The sequence below is a fragment of the Magnolia sinica genome, chromosome 6 (assembly GCF_029962835.1).
Source record: "Magnolia sinica isolate HGM2019 chromosome 6, MsV1, whole genome shotgun sequence".
NCBI classification, from domain to species: Eukaryota; Viridiplantae; Streptophyta; class Magnoliopsida; order Magnoliales; family Magnoliaceae; genus Magnolia; species Magnolia sinica.
The window spans coordinates 67,581,227-67,599,581 of NC_080578.1; the positions used below are offsets into that span (position 1 = coordinate 67,581,227).

The following is an 18,355-nucleotide window of genomic DNA, read 5'->3' on the forward strand; positions in this document are numbered from 1 at the left end:
AGGTTGCATCAACATCTGCAACATCAGCAACTAAGACAGAGTCTGGTGGTTGTTTAACACCGCCCCAGAACGTGGGAGTGAGTGATCAACTCAGTGGAACAATAAAGCAAAGGTTAACATGTTATCAGTTCAATCAAGCAATAATGATAAAGCAGAACAATCAAATATGTCCTAAGTACTCTTGTTAATGCAAGGATGTATGAAGAATGATACGTTCCCTCACGTGTACACCCTCAGCGTCTTCATCTTACGTTACGCATGACATCGCCTCAAAGTGCGCCACATCTACAAAGCACATGCAAATGCGGTGCATGAACATGATTACCAAGTTGTTATTAGTCCTTTTCATACAGCAGGATTGGGAAGCTAAGGTACCTTCCTCATGTCACCATCCAAACAGTGATCCATTCTAGGGTCGTCAGTCCTAGACATCTCATACGATCATATGGTTTGAGGTCGTTGTAAAGGGTTCATCACCAATCAATGCACGCCTATCATACCTTCGTCACCACAATAAGGCTCGTCACCTCAATGCGGTATCCAGGCATGCTCGAGGTCACTACGAAGGGCTCGTCACCAATCAATGTAGGCCGACAGCACGAATATAGTGTCCCATACCACCATAATCGGCTCACGAGTTTGGTTGCTCACTGGTCACTACGGGGAGGCTCGTCATCCCAGCGTAGGCAGACAGCTCGACTACAGTGTCCCATACCACCATGTCCAGCTCATGAGTCTTAGTGGATCAAGGTACCATGGTTAATAGGATTTCATCGGTAAGTTTGGTACCTTAGATTCAAACAGTAGCGTCCATACATGGTGAACATACATCGGACAATCGGGTTACTTGACGAACTCGATTAGCACGAGCGCACATTGGGGTGAACGACATAGAGTGCGCAAACACTCCATGTGGCCAAACCACTGCCGACAACTCTAATACGACTCAGGTTCGTCTAATCATGTCCTACGTGGCGAAAGTAACCTCAGCCACGAACTTAAGGTTGATTACCAATTTCCTGGACTAATGCATAGTCCCAAGCACATTCCACTATAACAGATATTGATATCAGCAATTTAGAATAGTAATGGAACAACAACTCAAATCATGTAGTACGCAAGCATTTAAAGAATATCAACTTAACATGGATTTAAGCATAAGCAAGACTTGAAATTAAACAACAAGGAATGTAACTTGCATGAAAGAAATCATACACACTAGTGGGAGAGTTGAGAATTGCTTCTCAACGCCCATACTAGATTAATATATCACACTTTAGACCATTCAGACATTTCTACAAACACTTAGAATACATAATACAACATACATGACGTATGTTGAAATACACACATTTGGACAATTCTTTTTACCAAGGAGTTGTCGCACATAGAGTTAGCATAAGTATATGACAAATAATCATGGCAATCACATGTTCATATTTTATACGTATACGGTACTGTATACATACACATAAAATACATAAATCTCAAAATAACACATGCAAATCAGGAAAACGCAAAATAAACATAACATTTGGCATGTGAAATCTCATCCATAGCAAGAATAAACCATTAGCTAACATTGAAAGCCTTGAAAACCATAACCTATACGATTAAAGTCCACACCTTAACCAGAAAAGAACACCGAACTGATTTCAGACGATATGTCTTCGTCAATGGTGACAGAATAACCTAAGGCAAGAATAGAAATGAGCTACAGCAACACAAGGACTATTCTAAGCTCTAACATAGATTAGGGTTAGGTTAACTTACCCAAGGATGAACTCAGAATCGCCGGAATAACGATTCAAAAGTGAAGGTTTAAGGATGAAGAAGAACAGGAAAGAATCTAAGATGATTCACCAACTTCTCTCTCACTTTCTCTCTCTTTTCCCTTCTCTTTCTTAGCTAGGGTTAGGAAATTCGTATGAGCTAGGGTTTTAAGGTCTATATATAGGCCTAACACTGATGAAAATAACCCCAGGGCCAAGGTATACTTAGGGTATAACCAAAACAAGCCTCTCTCGATCCAACGGAGCACTTCCGGTGGGCCTATTACCACAAAAGGTCAGACTTAAGCTCACTGACCATGGATCTAGGTCACGCTGAGTTTTCGTACCGATCGGATCTTCAGATCAGCCGTGGCGGACCACACTCAATTTAACGGTCACTGAAACTCGATCAGGTCCACAAGTATAAGGACATGCTTGGGCCACCTTCCCTGATCAGAGGGTGAAATTGGGTCAGAATCCAACGGTCAGATTGCTTAAAATCATCGCGCAAGCGACACGACTCAGAGTTCATAAAATCTTATTAAATTTCCAACCGTTCTCACTCTCTTCACTCTGGACTCAAACAAATCGACCCAGAACATCATCTGGACTTGATTTTTGAGGTGATGGTCAAGTCCAACATGGTGACTAAAACAGCCTAAGATCATCGCTATCGGACTTTCGACGCGCGGTCCAGGTCCGATCCAGAACTTCCAAAAATTTCCAAGGGCAACTGGATTTAGCGATGAATCCCAAATTTCAGAGTAACTTAGCGCTAATGATTCTACAGGTTTTGAGTCATGCAGATTAAATTTAAAGTGATTGATGCAAATTTCACAAGTAATACCAAAAAGCTTCTAAGAAAAACAGAGGTAGTACTCGGGTCTTGGCACAAAATTTTCAGGGTCATTACAAGAAGGAAAATGGGAGAAGTTCGGAATCAACACTTGATTATTCAATTAATCTTGAGGTGACGAGCATGACTAATATTATGAAATGATAGTTTTTTATTGAAAGTAAGTTAGAATTCACTGAGCACTTTGGAAAAACTTGATATATGAACTTATGCTCTTAAGTGATTAATGAAGAACCTATTTGATTGATTGCTCATTTAATTCGACTCTAGGTTTTCAAATCTTCACTCTCGCTTCTTTGGATTATACTTAATCATGCTTGTTTACACAAAAGATTATTTCTGGAAGAGGTTTGAACATTGAGAATTGAAAATTATGTCATGCATGTTTTGCTCGGGACTAACAAAATGTTGGTTGGGGAGTGTGTTGAGTGTCAAATATTACATATTGTTCATATCTTGATTTTATGAACATGATAATACTTAATGGGTATATTTTATGAATGTTTGTATTGTGAGGTGAATCTGAGAGCTTGGATTGAAAAGAATGTTAAAAGCATGGATTTGATGCTCAAGAATCACAAAGGCAAGGGATGGATCTTAAGGGACCAAGATTGAAAAATTCACATGCCAAAGATCTAAGGAAACTAAATGAGGAATGAAGAGAATTGAAGATTTAAAGTGAAGAAAAGGAATCCTGAAAATTGTCCTGAAAAAAGATATTCTGAAATTCCTGAGCCAGGAAAACATAGTTCTGAAAAACTGCTAGAATAGACTTCAATTCTATCAAAGATTGTTAAATAGTATCGAAGGTGCAATCGAAGGCACTTCGATAGAATCGAGAATTTCAGGATTTTTCAAGCCAAAGTCTCTAGACAGTTTTAGACCAAACTTCGATTCACTCGAAGACACTTCGATAGAATTGAAGGTGCAATTGAAGCCAGTTCGATTAATCGAGTATTTCAAGATTTTTCAAGCCAAACTCGCTGGACAATTTTAGAGCAAACTTCGATTCAATCAAAAACCCTTCGATAGAATCGAATTTTTACACAGATTTTGCACAGATTGCGTAAATTTGAGGCGATTTGTGGATTTTTTCAACTCAGTGCGAAAGTTAGAGTTCCCCAACTATAAATAAGAGTCCCTAGGATGCTCCAAAGAATCTTCTAGGGTTTGGAAAGGGAGAGAAGGCCTAGATGGAGCGCCAACAGCATTCTTCTGCTTCAATTTCTTCATGTTTCTAGTAGATCTTTATAGTTTTTCTTTTGTTTTTCTTCTAGGATGTTAGTCTTCTCAGGGTAATCTCTTAGCTAAGGCTAAGAGATGAAACCGAAGTTTATTTTAATGTTTACTTTGTTTTGATTCAATTATATGTTGAACTTCCATTAAGCTTTGGTTTGAATTAAGATATATTTCCAGTTTTCTATGATTTATTGTAACTGAAATTGCAGTATATGTTGTGAAGGCTTTTGATATGATCTTATTAACTTTAGAATTCTGTGATTTGTAGAAGTTGGTGTTCACCATCGTCTCCTGGACATGGTAAAATGACTGAATTCCCCTACCATCATTGCAATTAGATGGATATTTGGGAACCAAATTAATGAAAAGTTCAGATTTTGTTTTAACTACTCCATCATCTAATTGGATAGCATAGGACTTCGATTCCAATTGAGTTATCATTGAATCAAGTAAATTAATGTTGAGATTTCTATAGGTGGATTCCTGGATCCCTAGTTGTTTGTCTTTATTATTTTAAAACCTTTTTCTAAATTACTGGATTAAAAACCTAGACCAACTAAGTTAGACTTAGATTAGTTCTAGACTATGTTCTCCATTTCCTGTGGATTCGGCCTCGGTCTCAACGAGTTATTACTACATCATGACCCTGCACTTGGGGTTGTGAATAGTAGCCATGTTGTGTACATGAATTTATGAGATCCATAAATCACTCCCAATATTAGAAGAAGGTCTCATCTTCTTTTTGCGCAAAATTCATGATTGCTTTCCTTGAGGTATTCATTTCGTGATATGAGAAGAACCTCTTAAGGAACTCCCTTGTCATCTCAGCCCATGTGCCAATGGACCATGGTCTTAAGGAATTGTACCATGACTTTGCCTTTTCTTTCAAAGAGAAAGAAAACAATTTTAGTCTTATCATGTCCTTAGACACGTTTGGGAAGTGCAGTGTAGATATTATCTCATCAAACTCTTTAATATGTAAGTATGGAATTTCAAATTCTAGTCCATGAAACTTAGGAAGAAGTTGAATCAACCCCAGTTAACGTTCACGGTTCCTGCATTCAATGGGAATATCATGCAGGAAGGTGTACTCACCCCCACCGGTTGTAAATAATCATGTTGAGTACAAGGCGGGGGTGCATGATGTACCTCATTCTCATCCTAAGCTTCCTCAACTAGGTGTTGAAGTTGATATGCAGCCATCACTTCTTTTGACTTAGAGGATCTTAAGTGGTATCTAATCCGGTGATGGATAGGCAACCCTTCAACTAATCCTCCTTCACTCAAGAGACAGAGAGTGTTGTCACGAACCCACTTGGGCATGAAACACCGCAACCCTGAAGTAACTAAACAATTGAAATTTAAGAGAGAAAAATAAAACCTACAAGAAATAAGAATTCTAAAAAGATAAGAGATAATTGGAGAGAAGTTACTCGATTAGGGTTTGTCACATCCCAAAATCGGAAACCAGGCTCACAAAATTTTCGATCGCCGAATCCGGCACCGACAACCTCCATAGTACCCCATTCTCAGCTCCCGACACCCATATACCAAGTTTCGATCCTGAGATCCTACAAGGAGGATTTTCAACATGAATTTGTTTCATAATAAGCATAACCCACAAACAACAACCAACAACATCATCACAAAATCCACTATGATCAAAAACTTAGAGTACAATGCATAAAGGGAAATACAATAGATAACAAAAGGCTTTGGAAGCTCAGCTACATGCTCCTGCTCCTGCTTAGCTACGTCCTAGCGTCATCTACACGCAATGGTTATGCATAAGCTTATAGAAAGCTCAGAGGTTGGTGTAAGTGTGTGCGCAAGGTAGAAATGCAAGTATGCAATATTAGATTAATGCGGAAGATGTTGGTAAGTCCATGAATGATATCAGCCATACCAAGCCATTTTTATTGAGTGTGTTTTGTCACAAATTTAACAAAAGGGGGAGATTGTAAGTGCTATGGTTATTTGCTCCTTTGATTGTCAAATTTTATTGTGCCAAAACCATAAACTGTGTCTTGTGTAGCACGTTGATATATATGTTCAAGGCAATGCATCTCATGCTCAAGGACAATGCTTCAAGTTAAGTACAATGATCTACTTCAAGAATTGCAAGATCAAGTACATTGTTCTCTTCTCTAAAGCTTCAGAGTTTTTAAGCTACGAGATCTTGTTTAAGACTCAAGGTGAAGTACAACGCAAGAACTACAAGTTTAAGCTTCCAAAGTTCTCTGAAGTACAACTCAAAGTTCAAGCTTTCAAGCTTCATCAAGCGTCGAGATCTAAAGTTTCATGATCTTTAAAGATCATCCATCATCTGAAGAAAAGAATATTCATACTTCATACTTCATGTCTCAGGTATGAATGACCTTAGATTGACCTTAGGGTAGGTCATTTCGGATACATAAGTCAATTGCTTATTTTATATGTGTTTTAGTCTGTTCTTAAACTAGTCTTAGACTCTGTTCGACTAGTCCTAGAACTGGATCGACCAGTCCAAGAAATTCCAAGACCAGTCTTAAGTTGTTGCAAATTTTTAAAATTTTTTGGATGAGCTACGACCAGTCCTAGAGTCTGCTCAACTGGTCGTGTGAACAATGTCGACTCGTTCACGACTAATCCTGGAGCTACAACTCAAACTTTAACAATGAATTCTAGTTTCTCATGACCAGTCGTGGGCAGGTCACGACCAGTCATGAAGTGCCTATGACCAGTCGTGAAACGATTTTATCCGATCGCGCTCAAAATTTCAAAATGTTGTTGGTCCTACGACTAGTCATAGTGTCCAAAGGATCAGTCAAAGATGCGATTTCTGCAACTATAAATAGAGCATGAATTTCAGAGTTTTATATCAAATTAAAGTAAAATCAAGGCATCACTCTAAGAGATAAGTTTGTGTTCTTTATAAGCTACATTGTGCATATTTAATATTATCTTTTGTTAGCTTTTTATATTTGATTTTGTTTCTGCATTCCAATCTGATTTGAAAAAGGAATTGTGATATTCCACTTCTTAAAATCAAAATCAAATAGAGCTAGCCCAGCTTGATTTAATTTAAAATTAATTAGAACTTAGAACCATTTCAAAGTGAGTATTGGACATTGAACTTCTCTATTCGAACTTCTACTTCGATTTGGTTCTTCCGGGCTGCTACAAAAGGAGAAATCCAAGTATTTTACATTTGTGTAAATCTTCTATGTTTTTAGTTTCTTTGAGATTATGCCAGAAATATCTCTAAGTGTTAGTTATCTGAGGAGAGCCAGAAAACTCAGAGTGTGGGGTTTTTGAATTATGTAAGCCCATTAGAAAGACACAATTGTGAGGGTTTTAAGTGAACCTAAGAAAAACCTATTTCATAGTGAACGCTAATATCCACTATGTGAGGATATTAGGAGTGGAGTAGCAAGCTGTGTGGCTGTTGTTTAACAGTTGGTGTACACACAGGCGAACCACTATAACTCTTTGTGTTTTATGGATGTGCGATTTATTTTCTATATCTTTAATCATTAATATTGTGGAATGTATGTGTGGATGTGAATGTTGTAATATTTACATTTCAAGCATTGTGGGGAATGTTGTAATAGTTTAGACTTCCATTCCTGCTATTTACTTTTTATTCCTCTTCAGTTTGAGATATTGATACTTAAACCGTTCTAGTAAGGTTGTCTTGCCATAAACCCTTGGTTTTTATGGTGCAAGGTTGTCCTTAGAACAACATTTATATCAACCTCTCAAGACTTGAATTTTGAGGTTGCTTTACATTTCCGTACTATGATTTGTTTAAAGTGTTATCTTTCCTTTATTCATTTAAATTCTATTATTATCATTTTAATTTGGCATAGTCCTATTACACCCCCCCCCCCCCCCCCTTCTCTAGGACTCATAGCTAGGCCTTTTCAGATATACCAAATCTAATACCACAGATTCTTCCATCTATGGCAAGAGGAGATGATGCATCCTTCTCATAATAAGGATGGCCTAGATGGCATACTCATGGGCCTAAGAACAAGAGATGGCTTCCAAGTTTGGGTACTTCTACTAGCTTCAATCGAGGCCCAAAGTATTGGGATAGCCTAATAAGGTGAGATGGATTATACTAATAATAGTGGGGGCCCATCAATATGGGTTAGCCCACAACAAGGGGAGATGAGAATGGGCCTAAGGATGGGCCTAGGTAGGATTATAAGGTGGACATTTAACTACCATTGCCTTTACAATATGGACATTTAACATCATTGCTCCCAAGGCATGGCCCATTAGAATCTATCTTATGATGGGGGTCTATAAGCCTTATACTAGCTAGGAGAATAGTTGGGCATCATAACATTACTATATACATCATGGTGGGCTCACACATTATAATGGCCTCACCACATGGGCCTCCATATATCACAGTGGGCCTCATCATATGGGCCTCTCATACACTACATTGGGCCTCTCATACATCATAATGGGCCTCACTCAAGGGCCTCATACACATCCCATTGGGCCTCACACAAAGGCCTCATATTCATCATAATGGGCCTCACCAAATGGGTCACATATACATCGTAATGGGCCTCACCAAATGGGCCACACATTCATGATATTGGACCCCACACAAGGGCCTATGGGTTACGCACAAGGGATGGGTAGTGAGTGCATCACATACATCATAGTGGGCTTGATGGGGTAGCCCATATATTCCAGAAAATAAATGGACAGCATGCTCAATGTACACAACAAGGTGGGCCCCATAGGTCAACCCTATGGTCCAGAAAAGTAGATGGACAGTGTACTTGCAACACACATCAAGGAGGCCCTAAACAGTGCAGATGGGCCCCTCCAAATGGTCAGTGTGGATGGAAGACATGCAGCAGAGTGGGCCCTGCATTTACATAGCAGGTGGGCCCTGCTAGATATGAAACACATACGTCATGTGGGTTAACACATCCATCAAGGTGGGTCTCACCATCTGGACGGACGGACGGCTGGATATACAATACATACATTCAAGGTAGGCCCCACTAGCTGGATATATAATGCATACATTACAGTGGGGTCCATGTCCCACGTGGACGGCTTAGATAAAACACGTACGTCATACTGGTCCATGGACGGAGGGGGTGGATAAAGCATATACATCATGGTGGTCCCATCGTCCCAGCTCTACTGGATGGTGAGGATACAACGCATACTTCAAGGTGGGCCCCACCCTCACATGTGCAGCATGTGTGGGGTGGGTCCATGTCCAGTAAATGGATGGACAACGTGGATGTAAAACACATACATCACATTGAGGTGGGTCCCACCATCCAGTAGGCTGGACGGTGAGGATGAAACCATACATTAAGGTGGGTCCACACGTGTGGGACCCACCAGCTTTGGATCAAGTTGATATTTGTGTTTCACCTTGTCCAGGGGTGCTAGACGTCCAACGAACGGACGATCCTGGATGGGGCACGCCATCAGGGTGGCCCCACACGTCCAGCAATGGACGGACGGCCTGGATGGAACTCTTGTATCTGGTGGGTCCCACATGGACGTTGCCCACCAGGGCTTGAATCAATCTGATATTTATATTTTTCCTCCATCCGGGTTGGCTCGAAAACGGGCAGCAAGTGGGATCCATTTTCTGGACGTCCAGAAAATCTGGACAGTCCGGATTGTTAAACACATCAGATGGGCCACACACATTATCACCATAAAAAAATAAGGGAGAGAGAGAGAGAGAGAGAAGAAGAAGAAGAAGAAGAAAAAGAAAGATCGGCCAAAGGGAGGGGACCCCGCCACTATGGGCCCCTCAAAAGCTCCAAACCATACATCATGATCATCATATGGGTCCCATGCATTGCATGGCCATACATTAAAATATATATATATATATGAGGTGGGGATGCCATCCCCACTATGAAATCAAGGTCTAGATGACCCATCATGGTCATGGATTAAATCAAAACATCATGATGGGATCCATGGAGACTGGCCCCATCATGGATCATACATGCAACAAGGATGAGCCATTGACCATATCCAAAGGGTCAAGTAGGATCTCCACCATTTATTGGTGGGTCCTACATGATCCTATGCAATAAAAGATAAGGATCTAAGAAAGAAAAGAAAGATCTAGTCCTAAATGAGCACCTACCATGGATCTTGAACTTCTTCCACCACTAGGTTCCAATGCTCCAAGGGAAGAGATTTCAATGGTTGAGATGGGTTTGGAAGGGTTGGATTGGGAGGTGTAGAGGGTGGAAGTTGTTAGATTTTTGGCTGGTTGGGATGTCCAAGCTTGCAACAATGGAGGAAAATGAAGAAGAAAGGGGGAGGGAGAGAGATAAGAGAGAGGTAGCTAGTTCTCTAGCTAGGCAATGATGGCATGAAAGAAGCATGGAAGAGAAAAGCATCATTACTTGTAAGGTAATAATGGATTTATAAGAGGCATGGGATAGGTTAGCAATCACTGTTTTGCTTAGGTAGGATGGCTAGAGGTAGGGGTGATGTCAACCTCATAATGGTCCTAGGAAATGGTGACATACGAGATAGGTGGGTCCCGCAACGTGGGGTCCATGGCCATTATAATGCACGGGCCACATCTTATGATCTAAGCGTCTCATTGACACACGAGACGCGGCGTCGGAACCGCAGCGACGATGTGGTAGCAATGGCATAGGTGTAACGCCCTGAAATTCGGGGGTCGAGCATAACTCAGCTCCCGAGTTTCAAAACATCACTTATGCACCATAATTAATGATGGATGTATGTTGTCTGTATGAGTGCATAAAACATGGAATAGATTAAGCCAAACTGTAACATAATTCAGGGATAAGTGAAAGACGCAAGCGGAAGACTTAAAGAAATATAGGTGTACATGTGCAAGTCCCTGTGATATGTATGCTCTGCCAGGTCATAATTATAAGTGTTTATCTTCAAAATACAAGTATCAAAATGAAATTATCTATTCCAAAAGAAAACCCAGAATCCCCGACGATCAGGACACGGCTCACATGAACCCGCCTGAGAACTGCATAAAAGAAAACGCGTCCTCATCATCCTCGTACTCCTGCTCTGCCTCAGGGGTCGCGTCATCATCTGCATCTAAGACAGAGTCTGGTTGGTGTTGAAACACCATCCCAGAATGTGGGAATGAGTGATCAACTTAGTGGAACTATATAGTAAAAGTTAACATGATATCAAATCAATCAAGCAGTAATGATAAGGGAATACAATCAAACACGTCCTAAGTTCTCTTGTTAATGCAATGATGTATGAAGAAATGATGCATGCCCTCGCCTGCACTCCCTCAGCGTCTTCATCTTACGATACGCATGACAACCTCCCGCAATGCCAACGACTCCTACGCACATGCAATGCGGTGCATGAACATGATTACCAAGTTGTTATTAGTCCTTTTCATACAGCAGGATTGGGAAGCTAAGGTACCTTCCTCATATCAATTCGTAAACAGTGATCCATTCTAGGGTCGTCAGTCCTAGACAATCTCATACGATCATATGATTCTAAGTCACTGCAAAGGGCTCGTCACCAATCAATGCACACCTATCATACCTTAGTTACTACTGTAAGGCTCGTCGCCTTAATGCAGTATCAAGGTATGCTCAAGGTCACTACAAACGGCTCATCAACAATCAATATAGGCCGACAGCATGAATATAGTGTCCCATACCACCATAATCAGCTCACGAGTCTGGTGTGCTCACTGGTCACTACAGGGAGGCTCGTCACCCCAGCGTAGGCCAACAGCTCGATCACGGTGTCCCATACCACCATGTCCGGCTCATGAGTCTTAGCAGATCAAGGTACAACGGTTAACGGGATTGCATCGGTAAGTTTGGTACCCTAGATTCAAACAATAGCGTCCATACATGGTGAACATACATCGGGACAATCGGGTTACTTGACGAACTCGACTAGCACGAGCGCACGTTGAGTTGAACGACATAGAGTGCACAAACACTCCGTGTGGCCAAACCACTATCGACAACCCTAATACGACTCGGGTTCGTCAAACACGTCCTACGTGGCGAAAATAACTTTGGCCACGAACTCAAGGTCTGTTATCGATTTCCTGGACTATTTCATAGTCCCAAACATATTCAACTATAACAGATATTCATATCAACAATTTAGAACAGTAATGGAACAACAATTCAAATCATACAGTAAGTGAGCATTTGAAGAATATCAACTTAACATGGATTTACACAGAGGTAGTGCATGAACTTAAATATCAAAGAATGTAAATTGCATGTAGGAAATCATACACACCAATAGGATAGTTGAGAATCTCTTCTCAACGTCCGTAAACAGGATAATATAGTACACACTTGACCAGTTAGACATTTCTACAAACACTTAGACTACATATTCCAACACACATGACATATGTTGGTGGTAACACACATTTGGACAATTCCTTTTGCCAAGGAGTTGACACATATACAACTAATACAAGTACACGACAATTAATCATGGCAAACACATGTTCGTATTTCATACGTATACGATACTTTCTACATACACAAGGAATACACAAATCTCAATATAACTCAAATATATCAGGAACGCAATATAAACATCGCATTTGGCATGTGAAATTACACCCACAACAATACTAAACCATTATCTGACATTGAAATCCTTGAAAACCATAACCTATATGAATATAGTCCGCACCTTAAACCAGAAAAAGCGCACTGATCTGATTCAGACGATAAGTCTTCATCAACGGCGACTAGATAACCTAAGGCATGAATTGAAATGAGCTACATCAACACATAGACTATTCTAAGCTCTAAAACAGACTAGGGTTTGATTGACTTACCGAAGAATGAACTTAGAATCGCCGGAATAACGATTCAGAAGTGACGGTTTAGGGATGCAGAGTAACAAGAAAGAATCTCAAGATGATTCACCAACTTCTCTCTCACTTTCTCTCTCTTTTCTTCTCTCCCTCGTAGCTAGGGTTTAGGAAATTCGTATGGAATAGAGAGTAAGGGTTTTAAGGTCTTTATATAGGCCTAACATTGATGAAAATAGCCCCAGGGCCAAGGTATACTTAGGTTATAACCAAATCAGGTCTCTATCGATCCAACGGAGCGCTTCCGGTGGTCCTTTTTCCATGTGTGGTCAGACTTAAGCTCACTGACCATGGATCTAGGTCAGACTGAGTTTTTGTACCAATCGGATTTATAGATCAGCCGTGGCGGACCAATCTCAATTCAATGATCACCGAAACTCGATCAAGTCCACAAGCACTATGACATGCCTGGGCCATCTTCCCTGATCCGAGGGTGAAATTGGGTCAGAATCCAACGGTCAGAAAGCTTAAAATCGTCGCGCAAGCGACACGACTCAGATTTCATAAAATCATATTTAATTTCTCAGCTTTATCACACTCTTTACTCCGGACACAAATAAATCGACCCAAGACATCATCTGGACTTGATTTTTGAGGTGATGGTCAAGCCCAACAAGGTGACCATAATTGTCTAAGATCATCGCTATCGGACTTTCAACACACGGTCCGGGTCTGATCCAAAGTTTCCAAATACTCCCGAGAGTAACTGGATTTAGCGTTGAATCCCAGATTTCAGGGTAACATAGCGCTAACGATTCTACAGGTTTTGAGTCCTGCAGATCAAATTTAACGTGATTGATGCTAATTTCACAAGCAATCGAGTTTAGCACTAATTAACCCACAAATAACTTCTAAGAAATTTGAGGTAGTACTCGGGTCTTTGCACGAAATTTTTTGGGTCATTACAATAGGTCTCGGGTTGAGTCGACTCGAGTTTACAGGTTGTGACTTAAGGTCGCTCGCAAACGCTATTTACAGGTCGCGGGTCGTCGAAATTCGACCGAGAGGACTACGGGATCCTATAAAATGGAATGATCACTAGGACACAGGCCTGATAGGGTTGCTATATTAAGATCCTACAAAACAGAAAATAAAGTTAGTTTCTAAAAATAATTTCAAAAAAAATCCTAACCTAAAAGCATAGAAGAAAAAAAATAAACCATAATCTTAACCTAATTCCAATACTAATTAATCTTAAAAAACACAGTCGTAGTCCTCAACAACAATACCAAAAACTTGTTTATAACCCCAAGTGTAGGGTCGTGATGTAGTAATAACTTGGTGAGACCGAAGTCGAATCCACAGGGACTATAAACTTATACATATTTTGAAAAGAACTAAAACTAAAAGTAGAAGAAGATCTAAATCTAAAATCTGAATAAAAGAGAGTAATTGTGAAGGATTTATCAAATATTAAAAGAGAACTAGAGTGCCAAGGATCCATTTGTGGCTATCAAGATGCTACATTCTTAATTCAATAAACACAACTGGAATTGGAGTCCTATCATATCCAACAGGAAGATAAAATAATTGAAGTACAATATGAACTTTGCATTAAATTAATTCACACATGAAGGAGTATTGTGATGATTGGAAGGGATTCCATCATCCTACCATGCCTAGGAGATGACGGTGAATAATAAGATTTACCAATCCTACAATCTCAGAATGGACAAGAAGATATTCAAAGCTATCATAGCATCTATTGTAATTTGAGTCACAATAAATCATCGAAAACTGAAAATATTCATTAAAATCAAACTAGAAATCAATGAAGTTCAACATAAACAAGAATCAAAGCAAAATAAACATCCTAACACGCTACAAGCTTCACCTCTTAACCCTAGCTAAGAGATTAACTAGTCATAGCTAACTCAAAAATATAATATAAAAAAAAAGAACTACTAGAACCTATGAAAAAATCGAAGTGAAAGAACATCATTGGTAATCCACCTAGGCCTTCTCTCCCTTTCCAAACCTTAGAAGATGCTTTGGAGCATCCTAGGGAGTCCTATTTATAGTTTTGGAACTCCAACTTTCGCACCCAATTGGAAAAATCTAGATACCACCTTAAATTTACACACTCCGCGTAAAATCTGCGTATGCCTTCGATGCCATCGAAGAGCCTTCGATTGAATCTTCGATTGCATCTTTCATGCCATCGAAACTTCTCAAAACTGTCCAGTGAGTTTGGCTTGAAAAATCCTGAAATTCTCAATTGTATCGAACTAGCTTCGATTGAACCTTTGATGCCATCAAAGTGCCTTCGATGGAATCGAAGTCTATTTTGGCACTTTTTCATAACTATGTTTCTCTGGCCCTGGAATTTCAGAATATCTTTTTTCAAGACAATTTTCAGGATTCGTTTTCTTCACTTCAAATATTCAATTCTCTTCATTCATCACTTGGTTTCCTTGATCTTTAACATGTGAATTCTTCATTAATGACTTCCAAACCTCTAATTCTTTATTATCTTCTTTTGAGCTCTAAATCCATCATTTTAAGTGCATATTCATCATAAGTTCTCAAATCACCTCGCATGACAAAAACGTATATAAGTAAATCAAATTATCAATTAAATGCTAGGAAAACTAATGTAATTGAAGGGTTAAATATGCATTATTTGAGTCTCAACACCCAACCATGGGTTCGGCCAGCCGAACTTGGCTCGAGCTAGCTTGAAGGTTTCATGGGTCAAGATTCCAACAATAAATTTTTTCAGATTTTAAGGGGATTTATCCAACCAAAAGGTTGCTCTGTGGCTAGCTAAAGTTTTGATAAAATTTTATCCCATGAAATCTAATAGTCGTTGGAACAGTATCTTTGAAATTCGGCCAGCCAAAGCTATTTTGGGCTCACCGAATAACTAAATCCTTTGGCTATAAATAGAGACCTCTCATCATTTTAGATATGAAAAAGTGTGATTAATCTTCCTGAAGCAAAAAAGAGAAACTCAGGTCCTTCTAAAGCTATTGGTGTGATAATTCCTATTTTATTTTAGCTTATTTAATTCCTTTTCTCAAGTTAGATTTAAATTCAATTAGAGAGTAACCAATACTCTACTTGATATTAGAGAATTGAATCTGCAGCTTTTAGGGTTTTATTCTTTAAGAGACTATAGATCCCTAAATCCTTTCTGATTGAGCATACATTGATTCATCAACATCCTAGAAAGAAGATCGTTGCATTGATTAAAGCTTCGACTTCATCAGTATCTTCACATCGATGTTTTGTCTTCTGAATATAATTATTTATTTGATTAAATTTCTGTCATTTGGGTTTATTGATATCGCTCGAAAATCTCATCGGTTGAGTAGTGGTTAGCTCGTGAAAATCTATAAGTGCTTATACTTAAAGCACAGTTAGGATTGTCAAATTTTCTAGTCTCGAATGGATCACAAGCACTCATGAATATGTTCTTCGACGACGCATAAAGACTATGTAAAGACTGGATCAACATCTCAATGAAGACTCAACATCTGAAGCTTTAAATATGCATGGTTCGAAGTTTGAAGCATTTTATATGTGTCAACCATCAGGTGGGATAACCTTAGAATGACCCTAGGTTAGGCGTATTTCACATGGTGACACGATAAATATAATTCTAAGTAAAATACACTGAAGCTAGGCCAGGCCGACTTCTAGTTCGGCCAACATAACTACCTTCGGCCAACCCAACACATTTCGGTCAAGTATACAGCAAGATATGGTTTTTCCATGTCAAGTTTGGCTAGCCCAACTTTGGGTTCAGCTAGCCGAACCTATCAGTTCAGCCAGCCTGTAGTGTTCGGTCAAGATTCCAGCAACTTTAGATTTTTAGATCTTAGGGAGATTTAGCCAGCTGAACCCTGTGTTCGCTATCCAAATTGGAGGTTCAGCCAGTCGAATTTTAGCTTGAGCCAGTCGAAGTTTTAAAAAATCTTATCCCACGAAATCTCAGTGCTGTTGGAACGATATCGTTGGAATTTGGCCAGCCAAATTTCTAAGACCTTTGGCTATAAATAGAGGTCTTCTCTCATTCATTTTAACAATGAAAAATTGTGAGTAATATACTCAAGTAATGAGAGAAATTTAGGGCCTTCTTAAGTTATTTGTGCAATAAATCTGATATTTAATTTAGCTTATTCTATTCTCTTTCTCAAGTTGGTTTTAATCATTTTCAATGGAGTAATCCATACTCTACTTGAGAATCAGAGAATTAAATTTGCAGCATTAGGGTTTTTGTTTATTATTTGAAAATACATTAGATCCCTATATTCTTTTTGGGCTGAACACATACGTCTTCATCAATATTCCAGGAAAGAAGATCGCTGCATTCAAAGCTACAGTTACGTCTCTAACTTGGCATCTGAAAATAAGTACTATATTTACTTTTATTTCATTTGGGTTTTTCTGAGATAGCCCGAAAAACTCAGTGGGTTGTTTTGTGGTGAGCCCGTGAAAATCACAAAGTGGGTTTTGTTGTAATAGCCCGTGAAAATCACAAGAACTATATAAGGTTGTTAAGGTGAACCTATGAAAATCTTGAAGTAGTGAAAGTCAAAATTACGAGGGAAGTAATTTTGGAAGTGGAGTAGGTGTGGGGTTAAGCACCGAACCACTATAACTCTTTGTGCATTAGAGGTGATTGTTTATTTCTTTATTGCTTTCATTGTGATTGATTATCTCTTACTAAATTTGATATTTTGATCTCAAAGACATCATGAAATAAGGTTGTCCTGCCTAAATCTTTTAGGTGAAGGTTGTCCTACGAACTATTTGGAATCAAGATTTCATTACTCTAAGCAATTGAGAGTATTTGTTTATTTATTTCGCATTATATCGAAATATTTTTTGATTATCATATTCACCCCCACTCTAAGACATCTATAGCTCGTCCTTTCAAGTGGTATCAGAGTAAGGTTGATCTTTTGGTGATTTACCTCCTAGATCTAGATCCAGAGCTAGTAGAATGACAAATATCAATAGTCTATCCATTACCAGGCCACCTCCCTTTGATGGCTTAAATTATTCTTATTGGAAAGCCAGAATGAGTATTTTCCTCAAATCTATTGATGACAGTGTGTGGCAAGCTACTTTAACTAAATGGACCCCGCTAATGATGGAAGTATTAGCTGAGGATGAAACCCCGTCCATGAAAGAAATCGCTTATACTTTTTGGACGACCACCTAGAAAAGTGAAAGTAGTGCAAATGCAAAAGCCTTAAATGCAATAACATGTGCTTTATCACCAGATGAATTCAAAAGAATCATTTCTTGTAATATAATAAAACAAGCATGGGATATTCTCGAAAGGACACATGAAGGAACTAACAATGTCAAAAATTCTAAGATTCAAATCCTCACAACAAATTTTGAGGAAATTCGTATGGAAGAAAGTGAGTCATTCATGGACTTCTATACGAAACTAAACGACATTGTTAATTCTATGTGGGGTCTTGGAGAAAAAGCCCCTGAAAGTAAGGTTTGTGCAAAGATATTACAATCATTTCCTGACAGGTTCAATTTAAAAGTCATTGATATATAGGAATTGAGAGATACCAATGTCATGAAGGTTGAGGAATTAGTTAGATCTCTACAAACCTACGAGTTGAATTTTAAAACTCCTAAAAACAAGTC

At 39.1% G+C, this 18,355-nt stretch overlaps 1 non-coding gene across 1 annotated transcript; it reads left to right on the forward strand.

Annotated features, from left to right (window-relative positions):
- Positions 1-4,535: 4,535 nt before the first annotated feature.
- Positions 4,536-4,643, forward strand: LOC131250314 (small nucleolar RNA R71). Its single transcript, XR_009173237.1, has one exon. It is a non-coding gene; the product is annotated as a small nucleolar RNA R71 (small nucleolar RNA).
- The last annotated feature ends 13,712 nt before the right edge of the window (positions 4,644-18,355 follow it).